Source organism: Lolium perenne, unplaced genomic scaffold (genome assembly GCF_019359855.2).
Source record: "Lolium perenne isolate Kyuss_39 unplaced genomic scaffold, Kyuss_2.0 unplaced62, whole genome shotgun sequence".
NCBI classification, from domain to species: Eukaryota; Viridiplantae; Streptophyta; class Magnoliopsida; order Poales; family Poaceae; genus Lolium; species Lolium perenne.
Window position 1 is genome coordinate 34,377 of NW_027249020.1, and position 14,472 is coordinate 48,848.

Genomic DNA, 14,472 nt, shown 5'->3' on the forward strand with positions numbered 1-14,472 from the left:
GTTTTCAAGGATACGGTGCCAAAACTGTCAATCGTGCAGAAGTTGAGAAGACAAGGCGTCTTGATGAAGAATACTGCGACGGTTCTGCTCTGCCACGACATGACCCTTCGAAGGAAAAATAGAGTGGTTTTGAAATTATCATTACCAAAACCAGGGGGGCATGTGTTATCACCAGATTTTGGCCAAATCAGGAGATGGGCCGTTATTGAGATGGGCTTGAAGGATGTACACGTGGAGCATCTCTGAAGCGGCCTTGCGCGAAGAGTTTGGGCTAGATTGCCCGTGTATCTGTATTATAGTAGATCGCATCTTAGTTTAGAAGTTAGAGTTTAACCGGTGCACGGTTAGGTGCACGCCTGAATTAGAAAGTCCCTTGGACTATAAATATGTATCTAGGGTTATTGAAATCGAGGACAATCACGTTCACAACAAACACAAACCAGGCGCATCGCCACCCCTTATTTCGAGGGTTTCTTCCGGGTAAGCATCATGCTGCCTAGATCGCATCTTGCGATCTAGGCAGTATACGTTTATTCATTACCTTGTGTTACTCGTGCTGAAGCATTGTTGATGGCGAGTAGCACTACTTATCATAGGTGTTTTGGGGCTGGCATTGATGCTTTTCTTATGCGTATTTGCTTAGCGATGCCGTCCCTCGATATCTAGCTGCCCTTACACCTATCTAGGTGTAAGGGTAGCACCTTGCTTATTCGTTACTTAGTAGATCCGATCTGTTATAGTTGCTCCTTGTTCTTCAAGGATTAGTTTAATATCTGCATGATTAGGCCTTATGCTGGAGTTGGATGATTCGGTAGTGCGTTAGGTGTTGTTTACCGTTCCTATAAGGGATGTTCCGGGAATTGACTTAATGTTGGTTTTTAGGCCTCTTCTAGGGATAGTTTCCATCATCTTTCGTATCTGCTAGGCCCAACTAAGCGTAGGATGTTCCGGTTATGCGGTGAAAACCCTAAACTGTCGTAGATTGGTTTAGCTTTGTTTTGATCAAGCAGGATCCCCATGTCATTGTAAATCCAACGTGAACCATGGGGCGATCGGCTCTTTGAGCCGATCCGCGGAGAGCAACGACGAGCCGATAGGGCTCGTATTTAATGTTTACGTGTCTACCATGCAGGAGACTAATCGAAGCAATCCAACACCTTCCTGATCAGGTCTAGGTCAGGTGGCACGCCCTTGCAACCGCCAGGACGTGTGCTGGAAACTTGCGGGATGACAGCGCGGCGCCGGGGCCCACTAAGCGGTCGTGGGAGCCTCCCGGCTCTTCGTGTTGCTGAACCACTGCTCGTCGGTGAGTATTGGCAGGCAACACAGAGTCTGTGGCTTGCAACTTAATACCGGAAGGGGTTCGGATGATAACCTGAAAGTGGACTATTTAGGCATAGATGCATGCTGGATAGCGGTCTATGTACTTTGTCGTAATGCCCTGATTAAATCTCATAGTACTCATCATGATATATGTATGTGCATTGCTATGCCTTCTTTATTTGTCAATTGCCCAACTGTAATTTGTTCACCCAACATACTATTTATCTTATGGGAGAGACACCACTAGTGAACTGTGGACCCCGGTCCATTCTTTACATCTGAAATACAATCTACTACAATTGTTCTTTACTGTTCTTCGTAAACAAACATCATCTTCCACATTATACGGTTAATCCTTTGTTTTGACAAGCCGGTGAGATTGACAACCTCACTGTTACGTTGGGGCAAAGTACTTTGATTGTGTTGTGCAGGTTCCACGTTGGCGCCGAAATCCCTGGTGTTGCGCCGCACTGATGTCTACGGGTGCTTGTATTCTTGTAGACAGTGTTGGGCCTCCAAGAGCAAAGGTTTGTAGAACAGCAGCAAGTTTCCCTTAAGTGGATCACCCAAGGTTTATCGAACTCAGGGAGGAAGAGGTCAAAGATATCCCTCTCATGCAACCACTGCAACCATAAAGCAAGAAGTCTCTTGTGTCCCCAACACACCTAATAGGTGCACTAGTTCGGCGAAGAGATAGTGAAATACAGAATTGGTATAAATAAGTAGTAGCAACGGCACCGGAAAAGTGCTTTGCCCGGGACGATAAACAAGCGGTAGTAACGCAACGATAGTAACGCAGTAAAACGATGAAACAAGCAGCGATAGCGATATTTAGGAACAAGGCCTAGGGATCATACTTTCACTAGTGGACACTCTCAACATTGATCACATAACAGAATAGATAAATGCATACTCTACACTCTCTTGTTGGATGATGAACACCATTGCGTAGGATTACACGAACCCTCAATGCCGGAGTTAACAAGCTCCACAATTAAATGTTCATATTTAAATAACCTTAGAGTGCATGACAGATCAACACAACTAAACCAAGTACTAACATAGCATGCACCTTGTCACCTTCACACTATGTAGGAGGAATAGATCACATCAATACCATCATAGCAACGAGTTAACTTCATAATCTACAAGAGATCATAATCATAGCCTACGCCAAGTACTAACACGGATGCACACCTGTCACCATTACACCGTGCGGAGGAATAAAACTACTTTAATAACATCACTAGAGTAGCACATGGATAAATTGTGATACAAAACACATTGCAATCATAAAGGGATATAAATAAGCACTTCACTATGCCATTCATAACGGTGAATAAGTATTCTGTGAAATATAGCCTAAGAGACCCACACGGTGCACACCTTTGTCACCTTTACACACGTGGGACAAGGAGTCTCCGGAGATCAAATAAGTAAAATCCACTTGACTAGCATAATGACATCTAGATTACAAGCATCATCATATGAATCTCAATCATGTAAGGCAGCTCATGAGATTATTGTATTGAAGTACATGGGAGAGAGATTAACCACATAGCTACCGGTACAGCCCCGAGCCTCGATGGAGAACTACTCCCTCCTCATGGGAGACAGCAGCGTTGATGAAGATGGCGGTGGTGTCGATGGAGAAGCCTTCCAGGGCACTTCCCCGTCCGGCGGCGTGCCGGAACAGAGACTCCTGTCCCCCAGATCTTGGCTTCGCGATGGCGGCGGCTCTGGAAGGTTTCTCGTACCGTGGCTTTTTTCGTATCGAGGTTTTAGGTCTGGGACCTTTATATAGGCGAAGAGGCGGCATCAGAAGGTCGAAGGGCGACGACACCATAGGGCTGCGCGGCCGGGGGTGGGCCGCACCACCCTATCATCTAGGGGCCACTGTGGCCCCCCTGCTTGACTCTCGGGTGTTACGGATGCTTCCGGTGAAAATAGGAACACTGGGCGTTGATTTCGTCCAATTCGAGAATATTTCGTTACTAGGATTTACGAAACCAAAAACAGCAAAAAACGAGGCGGCACTTCGGCATCTTGTTAATAGGTTAGTTCCAGAAAATGCACGAATATGACATAAAGTGTGCATAAAACATGTAGATATCATCAATAATGTGGCATGGAACATAAGAAATTATCGATACGTCGGAGACGTATCAGCATCCCCAAGCTTAGTTCTGCTCGTCCCGAGCAGGTAAAACGATAACAAAGATAATTTCCGAAGTGACATGCCATCATAAACTTGATCATATTGTAAACATATGTAATGAATGCAGTGATCAAAACAATGGTAATGATATGAGTAAACAACTGAATCATAAAGCAATGACTTTTCATGAATAGTACTTCAAGACAAGCATCAATAAGTCTTGCATAAGAGTTAACTCATAAAGCAATAACTCAAAGTAAAGGGTATTGAAGCAACACAAAGGATGATTAAGTTTCAGCGGTTGCTTTCAACTTATAACATGTATATCTCATGGATAATTGTCAACATAGAGTAATATAACAAATGCAATATGCAAGTATGTAGGAATCAATGCACAGTTCACACAAGTGTTTGCTTCTTGAGCTGGAGAGAGATAGGTGAACTGACTCAACATAAAAGTAAAAGAAAGGTCCTTCAAAGAGGAAAGCATTGATTGTTATATTTGTGCTAGAGCTTTGGTTTTGAAAACAAAAAGAGAGCATAAAAGTAAAGTTTTGAGAGGTGTTTGTTGTTGTCAACGAATGGTAGTGGGCACTCTAACCCCCTTGCCAGACAAACCTTCAAAGAGCGGCTCCCATTTTATTTTTATTTTTGTGTGGCACTCCTTCCAACCTTTCTTTCACAAACCATGGCTAACCGAATCCTCGGGTGCCTGCCAACAATCTCATACCATGAAGGAGTGCCTTTTTATTTTAGTTTTATTATGATGACACTCCTCCCCACCTTTGCTTTCTCAAGCCATGGCTAACCGAATCCTCGGGTGCCGACCAACAATCACATACCATGGAGGAGTGTCTATTTGTAACTTTATTAATTCGGGGCTGGGAACCCCATTGCCAGCTCTTTTTGCAAAATTATTGGATAAGCGGATGAAGCCACTAGTCCATTGGTGAAAGTTGCCCAACAAGATTGAAAGATAAACACCACATACTTCCTCATGAGCTATAAAACATTGACACAAATAAGAGGTGATAAATTTTGAATTATTTAAAGGTAGCACTCAAGCAATTTACTTTGGAATGGCGGAGAAATACCATGTAGTAGGTAGATATGGTGGACACAAATGGCATAGTGGTTGGCTCAAGGATTTTGGATGCATGAGAAGTATCCCCTCTCGATACAAGGTTTAGGCTAGCAAGGTTATTTGAAACAAACACAAGGATGAACCGGTGCAGCAAAACTCACATAAAAGACATATTGAAAACATTATAAGACTCTACACCGTCTTCCTTGTTGTTCAAAACTCAATACTAGATATTATCTAGACTTTAGAGAGACCAAATATGCAAACCAAATTTTAGCAAGCTCTATGTGTTTCTTCATTAATAGGTGCAAAGTATATGATGCAAGAGCTTAAACATGAGCACAACAATTGCCAAGTATCAAATTATCCAAGATATTATAGCAAATACTACATGTATCATTTTCCAATTCCAACCATATAACAATTTAACGAAGCAGTTTCAACCTTCGCCATGAACATTAAAAGCTAAGAACACATGTGTTCATATGAACCAGCGGAGCGTGTCTCTCTCCCCACCAAGCATGTATTTATTCAGAGAATGAAAATAACAAAACAAAAATAAAAGCACACAGACGCTCCAAGTAAAGTACATAAGATGTGACCGAATAAAAATATAGTTTCAAGGGAGGAACCTGATAAATTTGTCGATGAAGAAGGGGATGCCTTGGGCATCCCCAAGCTTAGATGCTTGAGTCTTCTTGAAATATGCAGGGATGAACCACGGGGCATCCCCAAGCTTAGACTCTTCACTCTTCTTGATCATAGTATATCATCCTCCTCTCTTGACCCTTGAAAACTTCCTCCACACCAAACTTTAAGCAAACTCATTAGAGGGTTAGTGCACAATCAAAAATTCACATGTTCAGAGGTGACACAATCATTCTTAACACTTCTGGACATTGCACAAAACTTCTGAAAGTTAATGGAACAAAGAAACTCATTCAACTTAACAAAAGCGGCAATGCGAAATAAAAGGCAGAATCTGTCAAAAACAGAATAGTCCGTAAAGACGAACCTGGAAGGGGCACTTAACTTGCTCAAAAGAAAAAACTCAAAACTAATGAAAGTTGCATACATATCTGAGGATCACACACGTAAATTTGCAGATTTTTTGATTTTTTTACAGAGACTTATGCGCGAATTCGTGACAGACAGCAATGCTGTTTCTGCGCAGCAATCCAAATCTAGCATCAACTTTACCATAGAGACTTTACTTGGCACAAAAACATGATAATGAGAGGTTGCTACAGTAGTAAACAACTTCCAAGACTCAACAAAACAAAAATTGCTGTAGCAAAATAAACACATGGGTTATCTCCCAAGAAGTTCTTTCTTAATAGCCATTAAGATGGGCTCAGCAGTTTTAATGATGTACTCGCAAGAAATAAGAGTTGAAGCAAAAGAGAGCATCAAAAAGCAAATTCAAAACACATTTAAGTCTAACATGCTTCCTATGCATAGGAATCTTGTAAATAAACAAGTTCATGAAGAGCAAAGTAACAAGCATAGGAAGATAAAACCAGTGTAACTTCAAAAATTTCAGCATATAGAGAGGTGTTTTAGTAACATGAAAATTTCTACAACCATATTTTCCTCTCTCATAATAATTTTCAGTAGCAACATGAGCAAACTCAACAATATAACTATCACATAAAGCATTCTTATCATGAGTCTCATGCATAAAATTATTACTCTCCACATAGGCATAATCAATTTTATTAGTTGTAGTGGGAGCAAATTCAACAAAGTAGCTATCATTATTATTCTCATCATCAAATATAGGAGGCAAAGTATCATCAAAGTAAATTTTCTCCTCAATGCTTGGGGGACTAAAAATATCATGCTCATCAAAGCCAGCTTCCCCAAGCTTAGAATTTTCCATAGCATTAGTAACAATAGTGTTCAAAGCATTCATACTGATAACATTCCCATTAGCATGCATAAGTTCCATGGGTTTTTTAATTCTCTCTTCAAACACATCATGTCCTAATTCAAGATAAAGTTCATAAAGATCTCTCATTGTGTTGTTTTCCATTAGGCCTAACTAGTGTAAACAAGAAACAAAAAGATGCAATTGCAGGATCTAAAGGAAATAGCTTCGAGTACTTACAACGGCGAAAATAGCTTAGTAGCCGAGATCCGGAGTGTGAGTACAGTTTACCTTTCCTCCCCGGCAACGGCGCCAGAAAATAGCTTGCTGTCCACAACTGGCGCGTGGTTGACGTGGGAGGTTTGATGGCGATTGACGGGCTTGATGGAGTGTCTTGATTCGTTCCCCGGCAACGGCACCAGAAAATAGCTTGATGTCTACGGGTGCTTCTATTCTTGTAGACAGTGTTGGGCCTCCAAGAGCAGAGGTTTGTAGAACAGCAGCAAGTTTCCCTTAAGTGGATCACCCAAGGTTTATCGAACTCAGGGAGGAAGAGGTCAAAGATATCCCTCTCATGCAACCCTGCAACCACAAAGCAAGAAGTCTCTTGTGTCCCCAACACACCTAATAGGTGCACTAGTTCGGCGAAGAGATAGTGAAATACAGGTGGTATAAATAAGTAGTAGCAACGGCACCAGAAAAGTGCTTTGCCCGGAGACGATAAACAAGCAGTAGTAACGCAGCAGTAGTAACGCAGTAAAACAGTAAACAAGCAGCGATAGCAGTATTTAGGAACAAGGCCTAGGGATCATACTTTCACTAGTGGACACTCTCAACATTGATCACATAACAGAATAGATAAATGCATACTCTACACTCTCTTGTTGGATGATGAACACCATTGCGTAGGATTACACGAACCCTCAATGCCGGAGTTAACAAGCTCCACAATTAAATGTTCATATTTAAATAACCTTAGAGTGCATGACAGATCAACACAACTAAACCAAGTACTAACATAGCATGCACACTGTCACCTTCACACTATGTAGGAGGAATAGATCACATCAATACCATCATAGCAACAGTTAACTTCATAATCTACAAGAGATCATAATCATAGCCTACGCCAAGTACTAACACGGATGCACACACTGTCACCATTACACCGTGCAGGAGGAATAAAACTACTTTAATAACATCACTAGAGTAGCACATGGATAAATTGTGATACAAAACACATTGCAATCATAAAGGGATATAAATAAGCACTTCACTATGCCATTCATAACAGTGAATAAGTATTCTGTGAAATATAGCCTAAGAGACCCACACGGTGCACACCTTGTCACCTTTACACACGTGGGACAAGGAGTCTCCGGAGATCACATAAGTAAAATCCACTTGACTAGCATAATGACATCTAGATTACAAGCATCATCATATGAATCTCAATCATGTAAGGCAGCTCATGAGATTATTGTATTGAAGTACATGGGAGAGAGATTAACCACATAGCTACCGGTACAGCCCCGAGCCTCGATGGAGAACTACTCCCTCCTCATGGGAGACAGCAGCGTTGATGAAGATGGCGGTGGTTGATGTCTACGTTCCCCCTCCTTTCCTGTAGACAGTGTTGGGCCTCCAAGAGCAGAGGTTTGTAGAACAGCAGCAAGTTTTCCCTTAAGTGGATCACCCAAGGTTTATCGAACTCAGGGAGGAAGAGGTCAAAGATATCCCTCTCATGCAACCCTGCAACCACAAAGCAAGAAGTCTCTTGTGTCCCCAACACACCAAATAGGTGCACTAGTTCGGCGAAGAGATAGTGAAATACAGGTGGTATGAATAAGTATGTGCAGTAGCAACGGTGCCAGAAAATAGCTTCTTTGGCGTGTAGTTGATGGTGGTAGTATTGCAGCGATGGTAACACGGTAAAGCATTAAACAAGCAGCGATAGCGATATTTAGGAACAAGGCCTAGGGATTACACTTTCACTAGTGGACACTCTCAACATTGATCACATAACAGAATAGATAAATGCATACTCTACACTTTTGTTGGATGATGAACACATTGCGTAGGATTACACGAACCCTCAATGCCGGGTTAACAAGCTCCACAATAATGCTCATATTTTAGTAACCTTTAGTGTAAGATAGATCAAAAGACTAAACCAAGTACTAGCATAGCATGCACACTTTGTCACCTTCATGCATATGTAGGAGGAATAGATCACATCAATATTATCATAGCAATAGTTAACTTCGCAATCTACAAGAGATCATGATCATAGCATAAACCAAGTACTAACACGGTGCACACACTTGTCACCTTTACACACGTGCGGGAGGAATAGAACTACTTTAATAACATTGCTAGAGTAGCACATAGATAGTAGTGATACAAAACTCATATGAATCTCAATCATGTAAAGCAGCTCATGAGATTATTGTATTGAGGTACATGGAAGAGATGAACCACATAGCTACAGCGGAGCCCTCAGCCTCGGGGTGGATTACTCCCTCCTCATCATGGAGGCAGCGATGGCGGTGAAGATGGCGGTGAAAGACGGCGGTGGAGATGGCTCCGGGGGCAATTCCCGTCCGGCAGGGTGCCGAAACAGAGTTGTCCCCCGGGTGGAGTTTCGCGATGGCGGCGGCGCCCTGGAGTCTTTCTGGAGTTTCGTCAATTGGTCCTGCGTTTTTAGGTCGAAAGGGCTTTTATAGGCGAAGAGGCGGCGCGGGGGGCACACAGGGCGCCACACCCTAGGCCGGCGCGGCCTAGGCCTGGCCGCGCCGCCATGTGGTGTGGTGGCCCCCTGGCCCCTCTCCGACTCTTCTTCGGTGTTCTAGACGCTTCAGGAAAAATAGGAGGTTTGGCGTTGATTTCGTCCAATTAGAGAATATTGCCCGAACAGCCTTTTACGGAACCAAAAACAGCGAAAACGAGGCTGGCAGCTTTGTGGCATCTTGTTAATAGGTTAGTTCCGGAAAATGCATGAAAATGATATAAAGTGTGAACAAAACATGTTGGTATTGTCATAAAACAAGCATGGAACATCGGAAATTATAGATACGTTGGAGACGTATCAGCATCCCCAAGCTTAGTTCCTACTCGTCCTCGAGTAGGTAAACGATAAAGATAATTTCTGAGGTGACATGCTACCAACATAATCTTAATCATACCATTGTAAAGCATATGAGATGAATGCAGCGATTCGAAACAATGTAAATGCAATGAGTAAACAATTGAATCATATAGCAAAGACTTTTCATGAATAGTACTTTCGAGACAAGCATCAACAAGTCTTGCATAAGAGTTACTCATAAAGCAATAAATTCTTAGTAAAGGTATTGAAGCAACACAATGGAAGATTAAGTTTCAGCGGTTGCTTTCAACTTGTAACATGTATATCTCATAGATAGTTGTCAATGCAAAGCAATATAACAAATGTAATATGCAAATATGTAAGAATCAATGCAAAGTTCACACAAGTGTTTGCCTCTTGAGGTGGAGAGAAATAGGTGAACTGACTCAACATTGAAAGTAAAAGAATTGTCCTCCATAGAGGAAAAGCATCGATTGCTATATTTGTGCTAGAGCTTTGATTTTGAAAACATATAGAGAGCATAAAAAGTAAAATTTTGAGAGGTGTATGTTGTTGTCAACGAATGGTAATGGGTACACTAACTACCTCGCCAACCGGACTTTTAAGAGCGGCTCCCATGAATTTTTATTTTTGTGTGGCACTCCTTCCAACCTTTCTTTCACAAACCATGGCTAACCGAATCCTCGGGTGCCTGCCAACAATCTCATACCATGAAGGAGTGCCTTTTTATTTTAGTTTTATTATGATGATGACACTCCTCCCAACCTTTGCTTACACAAGCCATGGCTAACCGAATCCTTCGGGTGCCGTCCAACAATCACATACCATGGAGGAGTGTCTATTTTTTGTTAATTAATTTGGGAATTTAGGAATCCCATTGCCAGCTCTTTTTGCAAAATTATTGGATAAGCGGATGTGCCACTAGTCCATATGAGAGTCCGTCAAAAGTAAATGACAAGGTTGAAAGCTAAACACCACATACTTCCTCATGAGCTATAAAACATTGACACAAATCAGAGGTGATAAATTTTGAGTTGTTTAAAGGTAGCACTCAAGCAATTTACTTTGGAATGGCAGGAAATACCACATAGTAGGTAGGTATGGTGGACACAAATGGCATAGTGTTGTTTGGCTCAAGGATTTGGATGCATGAGAAGTATTCCCTCTCGATACAAGGTTTAGGCTAGCAAGGTTGTTTGGAAGCAAACACAAGCATGAACTAGTACAGCAAAACTCACATAAAAGACATATTACAAGCATTATAAAACTATACATCGTCTTCCTTGTTGTTCAAACATCTTACTAGAAAATATCTAGACTCTAGAGAAACCACTCATGCAAACCAAATTTTAACAAGCTCTATGTATTTCTTCACTAATGGGTGCAAGGTATATGATGCAAGAGCTTAAACAAGAAGCACAACAATTGCCAAATATCAAGTTATTCAAGACATCATACCAATTACTACATGTAGCATTTTCTGTTTCCAACCATATAGTAATTAACGAAGCAGTTTCAACCTTCGCCATGAATATTATGAGCTAAGAACACATGTGTTCATACGAACCAACAGCGTGTCTCTCTCCCACACAAGCATTTATTCAAACAAAAACAAAAACAAGAAACATACAGACGCTCCAAGTAAAGCACATAAGATGTGACCGAATAAAAATATAGTTTCAAGAGAAGGAACACGATAATTTGTCGATGAAGAAGGGGATGCCTTGGGCATCCCCAAGCTAAACGCTTGAGTCTTCTTGAAATATGCAGGGATGAACCACCGGGGCATCCCCAAGCTTAGAGCTTTCACTCTTCTTGATCATAGTATATCATCCTCCTCTCTTGACCCTTGAAAACTTCCTTCACACCAAACTTCTCATAAACTTCATTAGAGGGGTTAGTACATAATCAAAAACTCACATGTTCAGAGGTGACACAATCATTCTTAACACTTCTGGACATTGCCCAAAGCTACTGGAGTTTAATGGAACAAAGAAATCCATCCCACATAGCAAAAGAGGCAATGCGAAATAAAAGGCAGAATCTGTCAAAACAGAACAGTCCGTAAAGACGAATTTCTAATAAATACTTCCGTTGCTCAGATCAGAAAACTCAAAACTAATGAAAGTTGCGTACATATCTGAGGAACACACACGTAAATTGGCATATTTTTCTGATTTTTCTACAGAGAGAAAATCCCAGATTCGTGACAGATAGAAATCTGTTTCTCCGCAGAAATCCAAATCTACTATCAACCTTCGATTAGAGGCTTCACTTGGCACAACAAAACACAAAACTAAGATAAGGAGAGGTTGCTACAGTAGTAAACAACTTCCAAGACACAAATATAAAACAAAGTACTGTAGCAAAATAACACATGGGTTATCTCCCAAGAAGTTCTTTCTTTATAGCCATTAAGATGGGCTCAGCAGTTTTAATGATGCACTCATAAGAAATAGTATTTGAAGCAAAAGAGAGCATCAAGAGGCAAATTCAAAACACATTTAAGTCTAACATGCTTCCTATGCATGTGAATCTTGTAAATAAACAAGTTCAAGAAACATAATGCAACGAGCATAAGAAGATAAAACAAGTGTAGATTCAAAAATTTCAGCACATAGAGAGGCATTTTAGTAGCATGAAAATTTCTACAACCATATTTTCCTCTCTCATAATAACTTTCAGTAGCAACATGAGCAAACTCAACAATATAACTATCACATAAAGCATTCTTATCATGAGTCTCATGCATAAAATTATTACTCTCCACATAGGCATAATCAATTTTATTAGTAATAGTGGAAGCAAATTCAACAAAGTAGCTATCATTATTATTCTCATCAAGTGTAGGAGGCATAGTATAATCACAACAAAATTTACTCTCCATAGTAGGTGGCACCAAAAGACCACTATCATTATAATCATCATAAATAGGAGGCAAAGTATCATCAAAGAAAATTTTCTCCTCAATGCTTGGGGGACTAAAAATATCATGCTCATCAAAGCCAGCTTCCCCAAGCTTAGAATTTTCCATATCATTAGCAACAATGGTGTTCAAAGCGTTCATACTAATATTACTACCAGCATGCAAATAAGATTCCATAGGTTTTTTAATTTTCGCATCAAACAATCCATGTTTTAAATCAGGAAATAGAATAAGAAGATCATTCTTGTCCATTATGCCAAACTAGTGTAAACAAGAAACAAAAAGATGCAATTGCATGATCTAAAGGAAATAGCTTTGAGTACTTACAATGCACCGGGAAATAGCTTAGTAGCCGAGGTCCGGAGTGTGAGTACCTTTTACCTTTCCTCCCCGGCAACGGCGCCAGAAAATAGCTTGATGTCTACGTTCCCCCTCCTTTCCTGTAGACAGTGTTGGGCCTCCAAGAGCGAGAGGTTTGTAGAACAGCGACAAGTTTTCCCTTAAGTGGATCACCCAAGGTTTATCGAACTCAGGGAGGAAGAGGTCAAAGATATCCCTCTCATGCAACCCTGCAACCACAAAGCAAGAAGTCTCTTGTGTCCCCAACACACCAAATAGGTGCACTAGTTCGGCGAAGAGATAGTGAAATACAGGTGGTATGAATAAGTATGAGCAGTAGCAACGGTGCCAGAAAATAGCTTGCTGGCGTGTAGTTGATGGTGGTAGTATTGCAGCAGTAGTAACACAGTAAAACAGTAAACAAGCAGCGATAGCGATATGTTAGGAACAAGGCCTAGGGATTACACTTTCACTAGTGGACACTCTCAACATTGATCACATAACAGAATAGATAAATGCATACTCTACACTTTTGTTGGATGATGAACACATTGCGTAGGATTACACGAACCCTCAATGCCGGAGTTAACAAGCTCCACAATAATGCTCATATTTTAGTAACCTTTAGTGTAAGATAGATCAAAAGACTAAACCAAGTACTAGCATAGCATGCACACTGTCACCTTCATGCATATGTAGGAGGAATAGATCACATCAATATTATCATAGCAATAGTTAACTTCGCAATCTACAAGAGATCATGATCAGAGCATAAACCAAGTACTAACACGGTGCACACACTGTCACCTTTACACACGTGCAGGAGGAATAGAACTACTTTAATAACATTGCTAGAGTAGCACATAGATAGTAGTGATACAAAACTCATATGAATCTCAATCATGTAAAGCAGCTCATGAGATTATTGTATTGAGGTACATGGAAGAGATGAACCACATAGCTACAAGCGGAGCCCTCAGCCTCGGGGGTGGATTACTCCCTCCTCATCATGGAGGCAGCGATGGCGGTGAAGATGGCGGTGAAGACGGCGGTGGAGATGGCTCCAGGGGCAATTCCCGTCCGGCGAGTGCGAAACAGAGTTCTGTCCCCCGAATTGGAGTTTCGCGATGGCGGCGGCGCCACTGAGTCTTTACGGAGTTTCGTCAATTGGTCCTGCGTTTTTAGGTCGAAAAGGGCTTTTATAGGCGAAGAGGCGGCGCGAGGGGGCACACAGGGCGCCACACCCTAGGCCGGCGCGGCCTAGGCCTGGCCAGCGCCGCCATGTGGTGTGGTGGCCCCCTGGCCCCTCTCAGGCTCTTCTTCGGTGTTCTAGACGCTTCCGAGAAAAATAGGAGGTTTGGCGTTGATTTCGTCCAATTCCGAGAATATTGCCCGAACAGCCTTTCTGGAACCAAAAACAGCAGAAAACAGGAACTGGCACTATGGCATCTTGTTAATAGGTTAGTTCCAGAAAATGCATGAAAATGATATAAAGTGTGAACAAAACATGTTGGTATTGTCATAAAACAAGCATGGAACATCGGAAATTATAGATACGTTGGAGACGTATCAGTGGTGTCGATGGAGAAGCCTTAAAGGGGGCACTTCCCCGTCCCGGCGGCGTGCCGGAACAGAGACTCCTGTCCCCCAGATCTTGGCTTCG